General features: G+C 57.7%; 1 long non-coding RNA gene and 4 pseudogenes across 1 annotated transcript in view; 4 read left to right on the forward strand and 1 right to left on the reverse strand.

The window, feature by feature from the left end:
• Positions 1 to 3,189, reverse strand: part of LOC132593618 (uncharacterized) — a 57,618-nt gene extending 54,429 nt beyond the window's left edge. Inside the window, exon 1 of the long non-coding RNA XR_009559316.2 lies at positions 3,067 to 3,189. This is a non-coding gene — a long non-coding RNA (uncharacterized lncRNA). The remainder of the gene's footprint in view (positions 1 to 3,066) is intronic.
• LOC115843542 (5S ribosomal RNA) lies at positions 1,750 to 1,870 on the forward strand (annotated as a pseudogene).
• A 9,125-nt stretch (positions 3,190 to 12,314) lies between the features above and the next one.
• LOC132593684 (5S ribosomal RNA) lies at positions 12,315 to 12,450 on the forward strand (annotated as a pseudogene).
• A 2,013-nt stretch (positions 12,451 to 14,463) lies between these two features.
• Positions 14,464 to 14,599, forward strand: LOC132593685 (5S ribosomal RNA; annotated as a pseudogene).
• A 4,124-nt stretch (positions 14,600 to 18,723) lies between these two features.
• Positions 18,724 to 18,859, forward strand: LOC132593686 (5S ribosomal RNA; annotated as a pseudogene).
• Positions 18,860 to 21,723: the final 2,864 nt, after the last annotated feature.

A 21,723-nucleotide genomic window follows, 5' to 3' on the forward strand; every position in this document is an offset into this window, starting at 1 on the left:
GAAGGCCTTTTCTTCCTCCAGCCTATTTATTCACCTTTCAAACTCTTTCATCAATGTTAAATCCTTGCAAACTTCCTGACACCCCAGGTAGTTACTAATCCCTTGCCCTGGGCTTCCAGGATTCTTTAATGATGTATGAGACTTTTTGCAATTATTTACTCTTACATCACACTTCAATGAACACCTGTTCCCAGAATGTGGTCAGAGCTTCAATACTGGCATCTGAAACTGTGTCAAATGAACAGTAACATTTGAAGCAATTACACATATGAATCGATTACAACCTCCTGTCAAAAGTTTATTTCACTGTGACTGCAAAGAAACTACCTGCAACACGGACAGTTCAAACATTTCCTACTGCCGGAGAGCATTTCAGAACTGCAAAATGAACAAAGAAAAATCTCAAGTTACTAAAGACACAAGAGTGGACCTCTGGTCATGAGAAACGGAATCTCAAGATGGATGGTGTGCTGGGTGGGTGACAGATCACAGGAGTGTGGGTGAGTCTCATTCAAACAAGAGCTGCTAGTTTCAAAGGCTTCCAACACTTCATTCATCCATCACTTTACAGACACCACGAAAGGAGCAACAAATATTGATCCACACCCAATGGCAGAGAACCACTACGATCTGAGACGCAATCAGTATGTATGGTAAAGTGTCAAGCACGGAACCACCTGGAAAATCCCTCAAGTCCTAGGATGCAAAAGCGACGAAAAGTAGGAAACACGAGTGCCTCAGCCCTCTAAACGATACCTTGTTTGGGGCAGCTTCGTGACTGGATGGGAGACCGCCTGGGAATACCAGGTGCTGTAGGCTTTTTGCCTCCTGCTCCGCCTTCTCCTTTACTCGCCCGCGGCGGTGGCCGCCGGCTCTGCCGCGCCGGGCCCCGCTGCAGGCCCCACCTCCTCAGGCCCCTCCCACCACAGCGCGCGACGGAGAGGGCGCTCCCCGCCGGCCCGGCCGGCCTGGCGGCCAGAAGGCGGCCAGAAGGCGGCCCTGGAAGGCAGCCGCACCCCCAGACGCTCCCGGGGCGGCTGGCCCGGACCCAGACTCCGCTGCGGGCCCGGTTGCCGTCCATGCGGCCCGCGAGCCCCTTGACCTGCACCTGGCCGCCCCCCACTGGCGCCCAGCCCCGGCGCCGCCACCTGTGTACCGGTGTGTCCCTCCACAGCTCCCTCCGGCACAAGCACCCCCCTCCGCCGTGTCGCCGCGGCCGGGGGCAGGAGCGGGATCGAGGGCAGGGGCCGCTTCCCCGGGCCTGCCGGCCACCAGGGGCGGGGTCCTGAGCTCGGCGTGTGGCGTGCGGGCAACGGTGGCCTTGCTGGCGCTAAGGGGCCGTGGCGACTCAAAGGTGGCTGCCAGTGGCTTCGGGCCAGCTGCTGTCGGGCAGGAGGGCCGGCCCGGTCTGCGGCTGGGCTGCGCCTAGCGCCTCGTGGGCGGGCAGGTGGGATGCCCAAGGGACCGCGGGCGCCGGGCCCTGAAGCCTCCGGGGCCACGTCCGTCCCTGTGAGCGACGTGCGGGATCTGGGGCGGGGCGCCAAGCGCCGAATGGGTTTGCTGGGTCACGCCCGCCCTGGGCTGGGAGGTCGCCAAGCTCTCCGCCACCGCCCGATTCCCGAGATCTCCGTTCCCCCTGCATGGTCGGGCGACGGGGCCCTGCCAGGGCGGGCGGGCCCGCTGGACTGGCGGTAAGGTCCAAGCGCCTGCTAAGCTGCGCCTCAAGAGGCAGACCGCGACCCCACCAACGTCTATTGCCAAACCAGCCTAGACGGGCCCGATCTCGTCTCGATCTCGGAAGCTTAAGCAGGGTCGGGCCTGTTTAGTACTTGGATGGGAGACCTCTAGGGAAGACCGGGTGCTCTAGGCTTTTTGCCTCCCGCTCCGTCTTCTCCTTTACTCGCCCGCGGCGGTGGCCGCCGGCTCCGCCCGCGCCGGGCCCCGCTGCAGGCCCCACCTCCTCAGGCCCCTCCCACCACAGCGCGCGACGGAGGGGGCGCTCCCCGCCGACCCGGCCGGCCTGGCGGCCAGAAGGCGGCCCTGGAAGGCAGCCGCACCCCCAGACGCTCCGGGGCGGCTGGCCCGGACCCAGACTCCGCTGCGGGCCCGGTTGCCGTCCGTGCGGCCCGCGAGCCCCTCGACCTGCACCTGGCCGCCCCCACTGGAGCCCAGCCCCGGCGCCGCCACCTGTCTGCCGGTGGGTGTCTCTCCACAGCTCCATCCGGGAAAAGCCCCCCCCCCCCACTCTGCCGTTTCGCCGCGGCCGGGGGCGGGAGCGGGATCGAGGGCCCAGGCCGCTTCCCCAGGCCTGCTGGCCACCTGGGGCGGGGTCTTGAGCTCCGACAGTGGCGTGGGGGCAAGGGTGGCGTTGCTGGGTCTTAGGGGCCGTGCCAACTCAATGGTGGCTCCCAGTGGCTTCGGGCCAGCTGCTGTCAGGCAGGAGGGCCGGTCCGGTCTGCGTCTGGGCTGCGCCTAGCGCAGCGTGGGCGGGCAGGTGGGATGCCCAAGGGACCGCGGGCCCCGGGCCCTGAAGCCTCCGGCGCCACGTCCCTGTGAGCGACGTGCGGGATCTGCGGCGGGGCGCCAAGCGCCGAAAAGTTTGCTGGGTCCCGCCCGCCCTGGGCTGGGTGGTCGCCAACACCTCCACCAGCCCCCGGTACCCGAGACCTCCGTTCCCCTGCCTAGGCGGGCGGCGGGGCCCTGCCAGGGCGGGCGGGCCGCTGGGCTGGCGGTAAGGCCCAAGGGCCTGCTAAGCTGCGCCTCAAGAGGCAGCTCGCGACTCCACTGATGCGTACGGCCAAACCGCCCTAGACGGGTCCTATTTCGTTTCGATCTAGAAGGCTAAGCACGGTCGGGCCTGTTTAGTACATGGATGGGAGACTTCCTGGATGGGAGACCTCCTGGGAATACCGGGTACTGTAGGCTTTTTGCCTCCCGCTCCGCTTTCTCCTTTAGTCGTCCGCGGCGGCGGCCGCAGGCTGCAACCCAGCCGGGAACCGCTCCAGGCGCCACCTCCTCAGGCCCCTCCCACCAGAATACGCGTCGGAGGAGGCGCTCCCAGCCTACCTGGCCAGCCGGGTCTGTCACATCACTGTCTCCAGGCCAAAAGTCTCTTAATGTTCCTCAAACACCAGGCACTTACGTTCTCCCCGATGAGAACCTCTTCCCTGCTTGCCTTCAGGCTTGGCGCCCAGCACACACTCAGCCTGGCTGACTCATGCGGAGCTGGCTCAGGACTCAACCCCCCCCCACCGCCCCTGCTGGGTCAGGTGCTTCCACACACCCCAGGCTCTCCTCCCTGTAGCGGCTTTCCCACTGCATACAATGACCCTGTCCTGCTCTGGAGAATGACTCTCTAGCAGACAGGGTCTATAGTTTGTGAACCTTTTTTTTACATTGTGGTTAAAATACACATATCAAAATTTACCATTTTGACCTTTTTAAGTGTATAGTTCAGCGGTGTTAAGTACACTGATAATGTGGTACAACCGTCTCCACTGTCCATTTCTAAGACTTATTCATCAATCCAAATTGACATCCTGTACCCATTACACGGTAACACCCCATCTCCCCTCCCCCAGCCCCCATAACCTCTCTTCTGCATTCTCTATCTAGGAACTGGCCTGTTCTAAGTGGGATCATACATTATTTGTCCTGTTGTCTCTGGCCTATTTCATGTAGCATAATGTTTTCAAGGTTCTTCCTTATTGTAGCCTGTGTCAGAATTTCCTTCCTGTTTAAGGAGTAATGCATTCCATTGCATGGATCATATAGCTTGTGAATCTTTACACTCCCAGGCTTGACCCAGCCCTTGGCAAGCTTTTCTTGGATGAACAAATAAATGGGTGGTCCATCCCTGAGAGGCGGACATATGCCCGAGTTAGTTGAAGACATTCAAGTGATTGCCCAGGAAAAGACACCAGTTACCAATGGAAACTTTCAATGCAAACATAAATATAAGTAAAACATCAACATAAATAAAAATAAAAATTTTAATTTTCACAGAAGAGAATAATCAACATTTTCCCCCTGAGTGTCATCAGGAACTTAAAAGAACACCTGTTATTGAAATCCAATCTCAAAATGAAGTCTCTGAGATTTTTCTTTCAATGCCTGGGCTCAAGTCCACCCTGCAGAGGAGAACTCAGCAGGAGATGATCCCTCCTCCACCCGCAGCATCTACCCTAGTCTCCCCTTTCCCATCCCGCATGCTCCCTCCCCTTGTACAGCCTTGTCCATCCCAGCCCTCAGAGCTGGCAAGGCTGCCACTGGCACGCCCCCAATCACTTCACAAGCTCTTCTTCTTACAGTCCTCCTTTTCTCTCATGGTTGGATAGTATTCTATTGTATAAATATACCACAATTTCTTTGTTAATTTATTTGTTGATAGTCATTTAATTTATTTCCATATCATGGCTGTTGTGAGTAATGCTGCCATCAACATGGGAGTGCAAGTGTCTCTTCAGTAACCAGTTTCCATTTCCTGTGGGTTTATACCCAGGAGCGGGACTGCTGCATCACATGGTGGTTCTACTTTTCATTTTTGAGGAACTTCCATACTGTTCTCCACAGTGCGGCACCAGTTGACAATCCCACAAACAGTTCACAAAGTTTCCCTTTTCTCCATATTCTCATTAACGTTTGTTATTTTTGTCTTCTTGATGATCAACGTTCTAATAGATGTGAGGTGAGACCACATCATGGTTTTGATTTGCATTTCCCTGATGATTAGTGATGTTGAGCACCTGTTCATGTCCCTGTTGGTAACTTGTATGTCTTCTTTGAAAAACTGTCTGTTTAGTTCCTCTGCTCATTTTTAAATCAGATTGTTTTATGAGTCTTATGAGTTCTTTATATGTTTTATATATTAACCCCTATTCTGATATATAGTTTGCAAAATGTTTCTCCCATCCTGTAGGTTGCCTTTTCACTTTGTTGATTGTTTCTTTTACTGTGCAGAAGCTTTTAAGTTTGATGTAGTCCCATCTGTTGATTAGGTTGTTGCTGTTTGTGCTTTTGATGTCACATCCAAAATATCATTGACAAGGCCAATATTGAGGACAGTCTTCCCTACGTTTTCTTCTAGGAGTTTTATGGTTTCAGATCTTAGGTTTAACTGTTTGATCCATTTTGAGTTAATTTTCTGAGTTGTGTAAGATAGTAGTCCAATTTCATTTTTCTGCATGTGGTTCTCCAGTTTTCCCAAAACCATTGTTGAAGAGACTGTCCTGTCCCCACTGGAAGTTTCTGCCTTCATTATTAGATTTTAGCTGTATGTATATGCAGGTTTTTAATTCTGAGCTTTCCACTCTGTTCCATTAGTCTATGGGTCTATTTTTATGCCAGTATTATTACCTAATTAATTACTATAGCTTTGTAGTATAGTTTGAAATTAGAAACCATCATGCTTACGGTGTTGCTTTTCTTTCTCTATTACTTTGGCCATGTGGGATTTTTTTTTTTTGTCATTTCATCCAAATTTTAGGATTGTTTTTTCTATTTCTATAAAAATGCCCCTGGATCACCCATACCGGGAGCATGTGGCAGGTGCAGCAGCCAGTGACACGTCCCTCTTCTGCTGGGAAGTGGCCTGGGAGTCCTGTGCACCCTGTCTCCACCCCTGTTGCACTGTGTGAACCCAAAGGTAAACTAAACTCTCAAACCCCTCCAAAACAAATTGCCACTGGAATTTTCATAAGGTTTGATTTGATGTTTTCACAAAATTAACTCTTTCAAATAATGAACACAGGATGTCTTTCCATTTATTTGTGTCTTCTTTGACTTCTTTCCATAAAGTCTTGTAGTTTGGGTCGTACAGATCTTTCACTTTCATGGTTAAATTTATTCCTAGGTATTCTGTTGTGTTTGATGCTATTGTGAATCTTTCTGTGAGTTTTCTTTAATTCTTTTTCAGATGTTTCATTGTTAGTTTATAGAAAAGCAATTAATTTCTGTGCATTGATTTTATATCCTGCAAATTTACAGAATTCATTGATTACATCCAACAGATTTTTAGTTGAGTTGGAATTTTTAATATATAAGATCATAGCATCAGCCAAATAGCAAAAATTTACTAGTTCTTTTCCAATTTATATGTCTTTTATTTCTTTGTCTTGGCTGATTTCTGTAGTTAGGACTTCCAGAATTATGCTGAATAAGAGTAGAGAGAGTCAGCACTCTTATCTTGTTCCTGATCTTAGAGGAAAAGCTTTCAATTTTTCTCCACCGAGTATGATGTTAGCTCTGTGTTTGTTGTATATGTCCTTAATATGTTGAGGTGTGTTCTTTCTATCCCCAGTCGGTTGAGGGTTTTTATCATGAAGCGATGTTGTATTTTATTAAAAGCTTTTACTGCGTCTATTGAAATGATCATATAATCTTTATCTTTCACTTTTTTTTTTTTTTTTTTTGCAGTACACGGGCCTCTCACTGTTGTGGCCTCTCCCGTTGCGGAGCAAAGGCTCCCGACGCGCAGTCTCAGCGGCCATGGCTCACGGGCCTAGCCGCTCCACGGCGTGTGGGATCTTCCCAGACCGGGGCACGAACCCATGTCCCCTGCATCGGGAGGAGGAGTCTCAACCACTGCGCCACCAGGTAAGCCCATGTCTTTCACTTTATTAATGTGGGGTATCACATTTTGCATACATCAAACACTCCTTGCATCCCAGGGATAAATCCCACTTGGTTATGGTGTATGATCCTTTTCATGTGTTCTTGGATTTGGTTTGCGAGTATTTTGTTGAGAGTTTTTGTATCTACATTTATCAGGGATATTGGTCTATAGTTGTTTTCTTTTAAATTAATTAATTAATTTGGTTGTGCCAGGTCTTAGCTGTGGCTTGCTGGCTACTTAGTTGTGGCATGTGAACTCTTTAGTTGTGGCATGCAAACTCTTTAGTTGCGGCATGCATGTGGGATCTAGTTCCCTGACCAGGGATCCCGAACCTGGGCCCCCTGCATTGGGATTGTAGAGTCTTAACCACTGTGCCACAAGGGAAGTCCCTATAGTTTTCTTTTCTCGTGCTGTCCTTATCTGGCTTTGGTATCAGAGCAATGTTTGCATCATAGCAAAAGTTTGGACATGTTTCCTCCTCTTCAAATTCTGGAAGACTTTAAGAAGGATTGGTGTTAATTTTTCCTTAGACATTTGATAGAATTCACCAGTGAAGCCATCTGGTCCTGAGGTTTTCTGTGTTGAGAGGTTTTAGATTACTGATTCAATCACCTTCCTCATTATTTGTCTGTCAGACTTGCTATTTTTTTTTCCTGGTTCAGTCAGTCTTGGTAGGTTGTATGATTCTAGGTAATTACCCATTTCTTGTAGGTCATTTTTTGTTGGCATAAAGATTTTCATAGTAGTTTCTCATGATCTTATGTATTTCTGGATTAACAGTTTAATGTCTCCTCTTTCATTTCTAACTTTGTCTTTTCTCTTTCTTCTTAATGTAGCTAAAGCTTTCTCAATTTTGTTTATTTTTTATAAAAGATCCCTCCTATTGTTTTCTGCTCTCTATTTTCATTATTTCCACTCTGGGCTTTATTTCCTTTCTTCTGCTAAATTTGGGTTTACTTTGTTCTACTTTTTCTAGTTCCTTGAGGTGTAAAGTTAGGTTGTGTATTTTCTTTTATTTATTTATTTTTAATAAATTTATTTATTTTATTTATTTATTTTTGGCTGCATTGGGTATTCATTGCTGCGTTCAGGCTTTCTGTAGTGGCGGCGAGTGGGGGGCTACTCTTCGTTGCGATGTGCGGGCTTCTCATTGCGGTGGCTTCTCTTGTTGCAGAGCACGGGCTCTAGGCATGTGGACTTCAGTAGTTGTGGCACATGAGCTCAGTAGCTGTGGCTCACAGGCTTTAGAGTGGAGCGCAGGCTCAGTAGTTGTGGCACACGGGCTTAGTTTCTCCGCAGCATGTGGGAATCTTCCCAGACCAGGGATCGAACCAGTGTTCCCTGCATTGGCAGGCAGATTCTTAACCACTGTGCCACCAGGGAAGCCCCAGGTTGTGTACTTTAGGCTTTTCTAATGTTAATCTATGAATATTTCTCTATAAACCTCCCTCTGTGGACTGCTAGGGGTGTTGGTAAGTTGTGTTCCTCTTTTCATTTGTTTTGAGACTTTCTTTGATTTCTTCTTTGACCCATTGATTTTTTTCATGAATGTTTTGTTTAGTTTCCTTTAGTTGTGGATTTTCCAGCTTTCCTCCTTGTTGTTGATTCTAGTTTAAATTATTGTGGTTCGAAAGGATACCTGGTATGATTTCAATCTTCCTAAACTTGCTAAGAGTTGTTTTATGTCCTATCGTATAATCAATCCTTAGAAATGTGCAGTGTGCACTTAAGAAGAATGTATATTCTGCTGCTGTTGGATGGAATGTCCTATAGGTGCCTGGTAGATCCACTTGGTCTAATGTACGGTTTAAGTTCATCATTTCTTGCTGATTTTTGGTCTGGATGATCTATCAATTGTTGAAAGTGGGATGCTGAAATACCCTACTATTAATCTTTCTATGTCTCCCGTCATATCTGTTAGTATTTACTTAATGTATTTAGGTGTTCCAGTGTTGGGTGTGTATGTGTTTATTATTATATCTTTTTGATGGATTGAGTACTTTATCATTTTACTTTTTAAATAAATTTATTTATTTTTGGCTTCATTAGGTCTTAGTTGCTGTGCTCAGGCTTTCTTTTCAGTTGCAGTGAGCAGGGGCTACTCTTCGTTGCGGTGCGCAGGCCTCTCATTAAGGTGGCTTCTCTTGTTGCGGATCACAGGCTCTAGATGTGCGGGCTTCAGTAGTTGTGGCACATGGGCTCAGTAGTTGTGCCTCGTGGGCTCTAGAGCGAAGGCTCAGTAGTTGTGGCACACGGGCTTAGTTGACCCACTGCATGGGGGATCTTCCCAGACCAGGGCTCGAACCCACGTCCCCTGCATTGGCAGGTGGATTCTGAACCACTGGGCCACCAGGGAAGCCCACTTTATCATTTTATAATCGCCTTCTTTGTCGCTTGTTAGTATTTTTGGCTTAAAGTCTATTTTGTCAGATATAAGTGTAGTTTTTCCCACTTTGTATTGGTATTCAGGTGCATGGAATATAATTTTCTGTCCTTTGACTTTGATTCTATGTTTGTCCTTAAATCTGAAATGGGTCTTTCTTACAGTTGGGTGTCATTATTTTAAATTCATTCAGCCACTCTGGGACTTTTAATGGTGAAATCAATCCAGTTACATTTAGAGTAATTATTGATATGTAGGGATTTACTAATGCCAATTTATGAGTTGCTGTCTTGTTGTTTTGTATTTGCATAGTTTCTTTCCCTGTCTTTCTCAGCCTACTTCATAAATTGCTTAATTTCCTTGGTGGTATGCTCTGTTTCCCCTTTCTTTGCCTTTTGTGGATCTACTCTAGTTTTTTGCTTTGTGGATATTTTGTGAATTATATAAAACATCTAATAGATAAAATAGTCCATTTTAACCCAGAATTGCCAAAGCAATCCTAAGGAAAAAGAACAAAGCTGGAGGCATAAACTGCCCAGACTTCAGACTATACTACAAAGCTACATTAATCAAAATGGCATGGCATTGGCACAAAAACAGACATATAGCTCAATGGAACAGAATAGAGAGCCCAGAAATAAATCCACACTCCTACAGTCAATTAATCTATGACAAAGGAGACAAGAATGTAAAATGGAGAAAAGACAATCTCTTCAGCAAGTGGAGTTGGGAAAGCTGGACAGCCACATGCAAATCAATGAAGTTAGAACACTCCCTCACACCATACACATAAATAAACTCAAAATGGCTTAAAGACTTAAGTATAAGTCATGATACCATAAAACTCTTAGAAGGGAACATAGGCAAAACATTCTCTGATATAAATTGTAGCAATGTTTTCTTAGGGCAGCCTACCAAGACAATAGAAATAAAAGCAAAAATAAACAAATGGGCAATCAAACTTAAAAGCTTTTTCACACCAAAGGAAACCATTAACAAAAAGAAAGACAATATACGGACTGGGAGAAAACGTTTGCAAATGATGCAACCGACAAGGGATTAATTTCCAAAATATACAAATAGCTCCTACAGTTCAATAACAAAAAACAAATAACCCAATTGAAACATGGGCAGAAGACATAACTAGACAATTCTCCAAAGAAGACATACATATGGCCAATAGCCACACGAAAATATGCTCAACATAGAATAACTTATAATGGAAAAGAATCTGAAAAAGAGAATCTATTTATAGGTTTGTAATGTTTTCAGCTACTTTTTTTGGCCATGCCATGTGGCTTGTGGAATCTTAGCTCCTTGACTAAGGATGAAACCCGGGACCACGGCAGTGAAAGCACCGAGTCCTAACCACTTGACTGCCAGGGAATTCCCTCAGCTACTATTTCTTTAAAGAAACTATCTGCCCCCTTCTTCCTCTCTTCTTCTGGAATCCCAGTTAGTTGGATATTTGCCTTTCTGAAGGAAACCAATGGCTCTCTCAGGCTGTCTTCACTCTTAGGAAACCTTAGTTCTATTCCTCTTCTAACTGTATTCTTCCTACGGTTGTATCCTCCAGGTCACCCATTCTTCCACCTGGTCTGCCTTGCCGCACATGCTGTCCATTGCATTCTTCATCTCATTCATTCATTGAGTCTTTCAGTCCACAATATTTTTATAATTTCAAAATCTTTGTTAAGGAAATCCTTCTTTTCCTTACATTTATATTTATTACCGGGTTTACTGAATTGCCTTTTTGAGTTTTCTTGTAGCTTGTTGAATTTCTTCGTAATAGGTATTTTGAATTCTTTATCAGTTAGATCATAATATTCCATGCCTTTGTGTTCAGTTGCTGGAGAATTTTCTCTTTGCGATAACATATTTCCCTGGGTTTTCGTAGTGTTTAAATATATGCAACTGTGCATTCACATTTGAAGTAGCAGGCACCTTTGTTAGGTAAGGATTTATGTTTACTTTGGTCCTTACAATGGACCAAGTGGGCTATTAGAAACATTTATTTTGTATTCCAGAAGGCGGCACTGTAAGTCAAGTTTGTGGTTTCTCCCTTGCCCACTGATTGCAGCCTGTTTTCTGAGCAAGCTCCCCGTCTCCTGGATGCGTCTCTACGGAGGCACTAGGGGTGCACACACAAGCTGGCATCAGAGTCGGCGGAGGCGTGGGGTTAGCAGTGAGGCTTTGGGGACATCTGCAGCCCGGGTGGCAGACTCTGGTGTGGGGTAATCCAAGCCTAGTGGGCAGATCCTATACTGACTTCTGAAGCAGACAACAGGAACCTGCTCCTAAAATGTTCTAACATCCCTATCTGCTTCCTTTCCTTGCTCTTTCCACCGCCCAGTCATGGAGGTCCCTCCTCGAAGACCCAGGTGATGCACCCGGGTGCTGTAGGATTTTTACGTCCCGATCCACCTTCTCCTTTAGTCACCTGCATCGGTGGCCGCAGGCTCCGCCAAGAAAAGGCACCGCTGCAGACCCCACCTCCTCAGTCCCCTCACACCACAGCGTGCTGCAGTGGGCGCTCCCCACCGGCCTGGCCGGCCAGGAGGCCAGAAGGCGGCCCTAGAAGGCAGTGGCACACCAGACGCTCCGGGGGTGGCCTGCCGGGACCCAGACATGGCCGCGGACCCGGGTGCCTTCCGAGAGGCTCGTGAGCCCCTCAACCTGCAACTGGCCGCCACCACTGGAGCCCAGCCCTGGCGCCGCCACCTGTCTGCCGGGGAGTGTCTCTCCACAGCTCCATCCGGAAAAAGCACCCCCTCAACCGTTTCTCCGCCGCCAGGAGCCGGAGAGGGATAGAGGGCCGAGGCCGTTTCCGTGGGCCTGCAGGCCACCTGGGGCGGAGTCCTGAGCTCGGACGGTGTTGTGGGGGCAAGCGTGGCGTTGCGGGTCTAAGGGGCCGTGCCAAATCAATGGTGGCTCCCAGTGGCTTCGGGCCATTTGCTGTGGGGCAGGAGGGCCGGGCCGGTCTGCGTCTGCGCTGCGCCTAGCACAGCGTGGGCAGGCAGGTGGGATGCCCAAGGGACCGCGGGCGCCGGGCCCTGAAGCCTCCGGGGCTACATCCCTAAGAGCGGCCTGTGGGATCTGGGGCGGGGCACGAAGCGCCGAAAAGCTTGCTGTGTCCCACCCGCCCTGGGCTGGGAGGTCGCCAACTCCTCCGCCACCCACCGGTCCCCGAGACCTCCGTTCCCCTGCCTAGGCGGGCGGCGGGGCCCTGCCGGGGGGGGGGGCGGGTCGCTGGGCCGGCGGTAAGGCCCAAGCGCCTGCAAAGCTGCACCTCAAGTGGAAGACCGCGACCCCCCCAGTGTCTACGGCCAAACCACCCTAGACGGGCCCGATCTCGACTCGATCTCGGAAGCTAAGCAGGGTTGGGCCTGGTTAGTAGTTGGATGGGAGACCTCCCGGACAGGAGAGCTCCTGGGAACGCCAGGTGCTGTACGCTTTTTGCCTCCCTCTACACACCTTCTCCTTTTGTCGACCGCGGCGGTCGTGGCGGTGGCGGCGGTGGCGGCGGTGGCGGCGGCGGTGGCGGCGGCCGCCGTCTCCGCCCCCGCGGGGTACCGCTGCAGGCCCCACCTCCTCAGGACCCTCCCACCACAGCAAGCGTCTGATGGGGCGCTCCCCGCCTGCCTGAGCGGCCAGGCGGCCAGAAGGCGTCCCTGGAAGGCAGCGGCACATCAGACGCTCCGTTGGTCCCATGACGTGATGAAGACATGGCCGCGGACCCGGTTGCCATCCATGCGGCCCGCGAGCCCCTCGACCTGCACCTGGCGGCCCCCACTGGAGCCCAGCCCCGGCGCCGCCACCTGTCTGCTAGGGGGTGTCTCTCCACAGCTCCATCCGGAAAAAGCCCCCCCTCCACCGTTTCGCCGCGGCCGGGTGCCGGAGAGGGATAGAGGGCCCAGGCCACATCCGCGGGACTGCCGGCCACCAGGGGCGGGGACTTGAGGTGGGACGGTGGTGTTGGGCAAGGGGGGCGTTGCTGGGTAAGGGGCTTTGCTAACTCAAACGTGGCTCCCACTGGCTTCGGGCCAGCTGCTATCGGGCAGGAAGGCTGGCCCGGTCTGCGACAGGGCTGCGCCTAGCGCAGCGTGGGCGGGCAGGTGGGATGCCCAAGGGACCGCAGTCCCCGGGCCCTGAAGCCTCCGGGGCCACATCCCTGTGAGCGACCTGCGGGATCTGGGATGGGAGGCTAAGCGCCGAAACGTTTGCTGGGCCCGCCCGCCCTGGGCTGGGTGGTCGCCAACACCTCCGCCAACATCCGATCCCCGAGACCTCCGTTTCTCTGCCTAGGCGGGCGGCGGGGCCCTGCCAGGGCGGCGGGCCGCTGGGCTGGCGGTAAGGCCCAAGGGCCTGCTAAGCTGCACCTCAAGAGGCAGCCCGCGACCCACTGACACCTACTGTCAAACCAGCCTAGACGGGCCCGATCAAGTCTGGATCTCGGAAGGTAAGCAGGGTCGGGCCTGGTTCGAACTTGGATGGGAGACCTCCTGGATGGGAGAGCTCCTGGGAATACCGGGTGCTGTAGGATTTTTGCCTTCCGCTCCGCTTTCTCCTTTTGTCGCCCACAGTGGCGGCGGCGGCGGCCGTCTACGCCCCCGCCGGGTACCAGGTACCGCTGCAGGCCCCACCTCCTCAGGCCCCTCCCACCACAGCAAGCGTCTGATGGGGCACTCCCCACCTGCCTGACCGGCCAGGCGGCCAGAAGGCGTCCCTGGAAGGCAGCGACACACCAGCCGCTCCAGGGGGCGGCCTGACGTCACCCAGACATGGCCGCGGACCCGGGTGCCGTCCGTTCGGCCCGCGAGCCCCGCGAGCCGCACCTGGCCGCAGCCACTGGAGTCCAGCCCCGGCACCGCCACCTGTCTTCCGGGGTGTCTCTCCACAGCTCCATCCGGAAAAAGCACCCCTTCTGCCCCTTCGCCGCGGCCGTGGGCAGGAGCGGGATCGAGGGCCCAGGCCACTTCCCCGGACCTGCCGGCCACCTGGGGCGGGGTCCTGAGCTCGGACGGTGGCGTCGGGACAAGGGTGGCCTTGCTGTGTCTAAGGGGCCGTGCCAACTCAATGGTGGCTCCCAGTGGCTTCGGGCCAGCTGCTGTAGGACAGGAGGGTCGGACCAGTCTGCTTCTGGGCTGCACCTAGCGCAGCGTGGGCGCGCAGGTGGGATGCCCAAGGCACCGCCGACCCCGGGCCCTGAAGCCTCCGGGGCAACATCCCTGTGAGCGACCTGCGGGATCTGCGGTGGGAGGCCAAGCGCCGAAACGTTTCCTGGGTCCCTCCCGCCCTGGGCTGGGTGGTCGCCAACTCCTCTGCCACCGCCCGGTCCCCGAGACCTCCGTTCCCCTGCCTAGGCGGGCAGCGGGGCCCTGCCGGGGCGGGCGGGCCACTGGGCCGGCGGTAAGGCCCAAGCGCCTGCTAAGCTGCACCTCAAGTGGAAGCCCGCGACCCCCCCAGTGTCTACGGCCAAACCACCCTAGACGGGCCCGATCTCGACTCGATCTCGGAAGCTAAGCAGGGTTGGGCCTGGTTAGTAGTTGGATGGCAGACCTCCTGGACGGGAGAGCTCCTGGGAACGCCAGGTGCTGTAGGCTTTTTGCCTCCCGCTACACACATTCTCATTTTGTCGACCGCGGCGGTCGTGGCGGTGGCGGCGGTGGCGGCGGTGGCGGCGGCGGTGGCGGCGGCGGCCGTCTCCGCCCCCGCGGGGTACCGCTGCAGGCCCCACCTCCTCAGGACCCTCCCACCACAGCAAGCGTCTGATGGGGCGCTCCCCGCCTGCCTGAGCGGCCAGGCGGCCAGAAGGCGTCCCTGGAAGACAGCGGCACACCAGATGCTCCGTTGGTCCCCTGACGCGAAGCAGACATGGCCGCAGACCCGGGTGCCGTCCAAGCGGCCCGCGAGCCCCTCGACCTGCACCTGGCGGCCCCCACTGGAGCCCAGCCCCGGCGCCGCCACCTGTCTGCCGGGGGGTGTCTCTCCACAGCTCCATCCGGAAAAAGCACCACCTCCACCGTTTCGCCGCGGCTTGGTGCCGGAGAGGGATAGAGGGCCCAGGCCGCTTCCAAGTGCCTGCCGGCCACCTGGGCCGGGGTACAGAGCTCGACGGTGTTGTGGGGGCAAGGGTGGCGTTGCTGGGTCTAAGGGGCTTTGCCAACTCAACGGTGGCTCCCACTGGCTTCGGGCCAGCTGCTGTCGGGCAGGAAGGCCGGCCCAGTCTGCGACAGGGCTGCGCCTAGCGCAGCGAGGGCAGGCAGGTGAGATGCCCAAGGGACCGCAGGCCCCAGGCCCTGAAGCCTCCGGGGCCACATCCTTGTGAGCGACCTGCGGGATCTGGGGTGGGAGGCCAAGCGCCGAAATGTTTCCTTGGTCCCGCCCGCCCTGGGCTGGGTGGTCGCCAACACCTCGCCAGCAACCGGTCCCCAGGACCTCTGTTCCTCTGCCTAGGTGGGCGGCGGGGCCCTGCCAGGGTGGGCGGGCCCCTGGGCTGGCGGTAAGGCCCAATGGCCTGCGAAACTGCGCCTCAAGAGGCAGCCCGCGACCCACCAACACCTACAGCCAAAGCAGCCTAGACGGGCCCGATCAAGTCTGGATCTCGGAAGCTAAGAAGGGTCGGGCCTGGTTAGAACTTGGATGGGAGACCTCCTGGATGGGAGAGCTCCTGGGAATACCGGGTGCTGTAGGCTTTTTGCCTCCCGCTCCGCTTTCTCTTTTTGTCGCCCGCGGTGGCGGAGACGGCGGCCGCCGTCTCCGCCCCCGCCGGATACCAGGTACCGCTGCAGGCCCCACCTCCTCAGGCCCCTCCCACCACAGCAAGCGTCTGATGGGGCGCTCCCCGCCTGCCTGAGCGGCCAGGCGGCCAAAAGGCATCCCTGGAAGGCAGCAGCACACCATATGCTCCGTTGGTCCCCTGACTCGAAGCAGACATGGCCGCGGACCCGGGTGCCGTCCATGCGGCCCGCGAGCCCCTCGACCTGCACCTGGCGGTCCCCACTGGATCCCAGCCCCGGCGCCGCCACCTGTCTGCCGGGGGGTGTCTCTCCAAAGCTCCATCCGGAAAAAGCCCCCCCTCCACCGTTTCGCCGCGGCCGGGTGCCGAAGAGGGATAGAGGGCCCAAGCCGCTTCCGCGGGCCTGCTGGACACCTGGGGCGGGGTCCTGAGCTCGGACGGTGGTGTGGGGGCAAGGGTGGCATTGCTGGGTAAGGGGCTTTGCCAACTCAAAGGTGGCTCCCACTGGCTTCGGGCCAGCTGCTGTCGGGCAGGAAGGCTGGCCCGGTCTGCGAAAGGGCTGTGCCTAGCGCAGCGTGGGCGGGCAGGTGGGATGCCCAAGGGACCGCAGGCCCCGGGCCCTGAAGCCTCTGGGGCCACATCCCTGTGAGCGACCTGCGGGGTCTGGGATGGGAGGCCAAGCGCCGAAACTTTTGCTGGGTCCTGCCCTCCCTGGGCTGGGTGGTCGCCAACACCTCCGCCACCACCCGATCACCGAGACCTCCGTTCCTCTGCCAAGGTGGGCGGCGGGGCCCTGCCAGTGCGGGCGGGCCGCTAGGCTGGCGGTAAGGCCCAACGGCCTGCTAAGCTGCGCCTCAAGAGGCAGCCCACGACCCACCGACACCTACTACCAAAGCAGCCTAGACGGGCCCGATCAAGTCTGGATCTCGGAAGCTAAGCAGGGTCGGGCCTGTTTCGAACTTGGATGGGAGACGTCCCGGCTGGGAGAGCTCCTGGGAATACCGGGTGCTGTCGGCCTTTTGCCTCCCGCTCCGCTTACTCCTTTTGTCGCTCGCGGTGGCGGCGATGGTGGCGGCGGTGGTGGAGGCGGCCGTCTCCGCCCCTGTCAGGTACCGCTGCAGGCCCCACCTCCTCAGGCCCCTCCAACCACAGCAAGCGTCTGATGGGGCGCTCCCCGCCTGCCTGAGCGGCCAGGCGGCCAGAAGGCGTCCCTGGAAGGCAGCGGCACACCATATGCTCCGTTGGTCCCCTGACTCGAAGCAGACATGGCCACGGACCCGGGTGCCGTCCATGCGGCCCGCGAGCCCCTCGACCTGCACCTGGCGGTCCCCACTGGATCCCAGCCCCGGCGCCGCCACCTGTCTGCCGGTGGGTGTCTCTCCACAGCTCCATCCGGAAAAAGCCCCCCCTCCACCGTTTCACCGTGGCCGGGTGCCGGAGAGGGATAGAGGGCCCAGGCGGCTTCCGCGGGACTGCCGGCCACCTGGGGCGGGGTCCTGAGCTCGGACGGTGGTGTGGGGGCAAGGGTGCGTTGCTGGGTTTAAGGGGCTTTGCCAACTCAATGGTGGCTCCCACTGGCTTCGGGCCAGCTGCTGTCGGGCAGGAAGGCCGGCCCGGTCTGCGACAGGGCTGCGCCTAGCGCAGCGTGGGCGGGCAGGTGGGATGCCCAAAGGACCGCAGGCCCCGGGCCCTGAAGCCTCCGGGGCCACATCCCTGTGAGCGACCTGCGGGATCTGGGGTGGGAGGCCAAGCGCCGAAACGTTTCCTGGGTCCCTCCCACCCTGGGCTGGGTGGTCGCCAAAATCTCCGGCACCACCCGGTCCCCGAGACCTCCGTTCCTCTGCCTAGGCGGGCGGGCCGCTGGGCTGGCGGTAAGTCCCATGGGCCTGCTAAGCTGCGCCTCACGAGGCAGCCTGCGACCCACTGACACCTACTGTCAAACCAGCCTAGACGGGCCCGATCAAGTCTGGATCTCGGAAGGTAAGCAGGGTCGGGCCTGGTTCGAACTTGGATGGGAGACCTCCTGGATGGGAGAGCTCCTGGGAATACCGGGTGCTGTAGGATTTTTGCCTTCCGCTCCGCTTTCTCCTTTTGTCGCCCACAGTGGCGGCGGCGGCGGCCGTCTACGCCCCCGCCGGGTACCAGGTACCGCTGCAGGCCCCACCTCCTCAGGCCCCTCCCACCACAGCAAGCGTCTGATGGGGCACTCCCCACCTGCCTGACCGGCCAGGCGGCCAGAAGGCGTCCCTGGAAGGCAGCGACACACCAGCCGCTCCAGGGGGCGGCCTGACGTCACCCAGACATGGCCGCGGACCCGGGTGCCGTCCGTTCGGCCCGCGAGCCCCGCGAGCCGCACCTGGCCGCAGCCACTGGAGTCCAGCCCCGGCACCGCCACCTGTCTTCCGGGGTGTCTCTCCACAGCTCCATCCGGAAAAAGCACCCCTTCTGCCCCTTCGCCGCGGCCGTGGGCAGGAGCGGGATCGAGGGCCCAGGCCACTTCCCCGGACCTGCCGGCCACCTGGGGCGGGGTCCTGAGCTCGGACGGTGGCGTCGGGACAAGGGTGGCCTTGCTGTGTCTAAGGGGCCGTGCCAACTCAATGGTGGCTCCCAGTGGCTTCGGGCCAGCTGCTGTAGGACAGGAGGGTCGGACCAGTCTGCTTCTGGGCTGCACCTAGCGCAGCGTGGGCGCGCAGGTGGGATGCCCAAGGCACCGCCGACCCCGGGCCCTGAAGCCTCCGGGGCAACATCCCTGTGAGCGACCTGCGGGATCTGCGGTGGGAGGCCAAGCGCCGAAACGTTTCCTGGGTCCCTCCCGCCCTGGGCTGGGTGGTCGCCAACTCCTCTGCCACCGCCCGGTCCCCGAGACCTCCGTTCCCCTGCCTAGGCGGGCAGCGGGGCCCTGCCGGGGCGGGCGGGCCACTGGGCCGGCGGTAAGGCCCAAGCGCCTGCTAAGCTGCACCTCAAGTGGAAGCCCGCGACCCCCCCAGTGTCTACGGCCAAACCACCCTAGACGGGCCCGATCTCGACTCGATCTCGGAAGCTAAGCAGGGTTGGGCCTGGTTAGTAGTTGGATGGCAGACCTCCTGGACGGGAGAGCTCCTGGGAACGCCAGGTGCTGTAGGCTTTTTGCCTCCCGCTACACACATTCTCATTTTGTCGACCGCGGCGGTCGTGGCGGTGGCGGCGGTGGCGGCGGTGGCGGCGGCGGTGGCGGCGGCGGCCGTCTCCGCCCCCGCGGGGTACCGCTGCAGGCCCCACCTCCTCAGGACCCTCCCACCACAGCAAGCGTCTGATGGGGCGCTCCCCGCCTGCCTGAGCGGCCAGGCGGCCAGAAGGCGTCCCTGGAAGACAGCGGCACACCAGATGCTCCGTTGGTCCCCTGACGCGAAGCAGACATGGCCGCAGACCCGGGTGCCGTCCAAGCGGCCCGCGAGCCCCTCGACCTGCACCTGGCGGCCCCCACTGGAGCCCAGCCCCGGCGCCGCCACCTGTCTGCCGGGGGGTGTCTCTCCACAGCTCCATCCGGAAAAAGCACCACCTCCACCGTTTCGCCGCGGCTTGGTGCCGGAGAGGGATAGAGGGCCCAGGCCGCTTCCAAGTGCCTGCCGGCCACCTGGGCCGGGGTACAGAGCTCGACGGTGTTGTGGGGGCAAGGGTGGCGTTGCTGGGTCTAAGGGGCTTTGCCAACTCAACGGTGGCTCCCACTGGCTTCGGGCCAGCTGCTGTCGGGCAGGAAGGCCGGCCCAGTCTGCGACAGGGCTGCGCCTAGCGCAGCGAGGGCAGGCAGGTGAGATGCCCAAGGGACCGCAGGCCCCAGGCCCTGAAGCCTCCGGGGCCACATCCTTGTGAGCGACCTGCGGGATCTGGGGTGGGAGGCCAAGCGCCGAAATGTTTCCTTGGTCCCGCCCGCCCTGGGCTGGGTGGTCGCCAACACCTCGCCAGCAACCGGTCCCCAGGACCTCTGTTCCTCTGCCTAGGTGGGCGGCGGGGCCCTGCCAGGGTGGGCGGGCCCCTGGGCTGGCGGTAAGGCCCAATGGCCTGCTAAACTGCGCCTCAAGAGGCAGCCCGCGACCCACCAACACCTACAGCCAAAGCAGCCTAGACGGGCCCGATCAAGTCTGGATCTCGGAAGCTAAGAAGGGTCGGGCCTGGTTAGAACTTGGATGGGAGACCTCCTGGATGGGAGAGCTCCTGGGAATACCGGGTGCTGTAGGCTTTTTGCCTCCCGCTCCGCTTTCTCTTTTTGTCGCCCGCGGTGGCGGAGGCGGCGGCCGCCGTCTCCGCCCCCGCCGGATACCAGGTACCGCTGCAGGCCCCACCTCCTCAGGCCCCTCCCACCACAGCAAGCGTCTGATGGGGCGCTCCCCGCCTGCCTGAGCGGCCAGGCGGCCAAAAGGCATCCCTGGAAGGCAGCAGCACACCATATGCTCCGTTGGTCCCCTGACTCGAAGCAGACATGGCCGCGGACCCGGGTGCCGTCCATGCGGCCCGCGAGCCCCTCGACCTGCACCTGGCGGTCCCCACTGGATCCCAGCCCCGGCGCCGCCACCTGTCTGCCGGGGGGTGTCTCTCCAAAGCTCCATCCGGAAAAAGCCCCCCCTCCACCGTTTCGCCGCGGCCGGGTGCCGAAGAGGGATAGAGGGCCCAAGCCGCTTCCGCGGGCCTGCTGGACACCTGGGGCGGGGTCCTGAGCTCGGACGGTGGTGTGGGGGCAAGGGTGGCATTGCTGGGTAAGGGGCTTTGCCAACTCAAAGGTGGCTCCCACTGGCTTCGGGCCAGCTGCTGTCGGGCAGGAAGGCTGGCCCGGTCTGCGAAAGGGCTGTGCCTAGCGCAGCGTGGGCGGGCAGGTGGGATGCCCAAGGGACCGCAGGCCCCGGGCCCTGAAGCCTCTGGGGCCACATCCCTGTGAGCGACCTGCGGGGTCTGGGATGGGAGGCCAAGCGCCGAAACTTTTGCTGGGTCCTGCCCTCCCTGGGCTGGGTGGTCGCCAACACCTCCGCCACCACCCGATCACCGAGACCTCCGTTCCTCTGCCAAGGTGGGCGGCGGGGCCCTGCCAGTGCGGGCGGGCCGCTAGGCTGGCGGTAAGGCCCAACGGCCTGCTAAGCTGCGCCTCAAGAGGCAGCCCACGACCCACCGACACCTACTACCAAAGCAGCCTAGACGGGCCCGATCAAGTCTGGATCTCGGAAGCTAAGCAGGGTCGGGCCTGTTTCGAACTTGGATGGGAGACGTCCCGGCTGGGAGAGCTCCTGGGAATACCGGGTGCTGTCGGCCTTTTGCCTCCCGCTCCGCTTACTCCTTTTGTCGCTCGCGGTGGCGGCGATGGTGGCGGCGGTGGTGGAGGCGGCCGTCTCCGCCCCTGTCAGGTACCGCTGCAGGCCCCACCTCCTCAGGCCCCTCCAACCACAGCAAGCGTCTGATGGGGCGCTCCCCGCCTGCCTGAGCGGCCAGGCGGCCAGAAGGCGTCCCTGGAAGGCAGCGGCACACCATATGCTCCGTTGGTCCCCTGACTCGAAGCAGACATGGCCACGGACCCGGGTGCCGTCCATGCGGCCCGCGAGCCCCTCGACCTGCACCTGGCGGTCCCCACTGGATCCCAGCCCCGGCGCCGCCACCTGTCTGCCGGTGGGTGTCTCTCCACAGCTCCATCCGGAAAAAGCCCCCCCTCCACCGTTTCACCGTGGCCGGGTGCCGGAGAGGGATAGAGGGCCCAGGCGGCTTCCGCGGGACTGCCGGCCACCTGGGGCGGGGTCCTGAGCTCGGACGGTGGTGTGGGGGCAAGGGTGCGTTGCTGGGTTTAAGGGGCTTTGCCAACTCAATGGTGGCTCCCACTGGCTTCGGGCCAGCTGCTGTCGGGCAGGAAGGCCGGCCCGGTCTGCGACAGGGCTGCGCCTAGCGCAGCGTGGGCGGGCAGGTGGGATGCCCAAAGGACCGCAGGCCCCGGGCCCTGAAGCCTCCGGGGCCACATCCCTGTGAGCGACCTGC

This window comes from Globicephala melas, chromosome 16 (assembly GCF_963455315.2).
Source record: "Globicephala melas chromosome 16, mGloMel1.2, whole genome shotgun sequence".
Taxonomy (NCBI): domain Eukaryota; kingdom Metazoa; phylum Chordata; class Mammalia; order Artiodactyla; family Delphinidae; genus Globicephala; species Globicephala melas.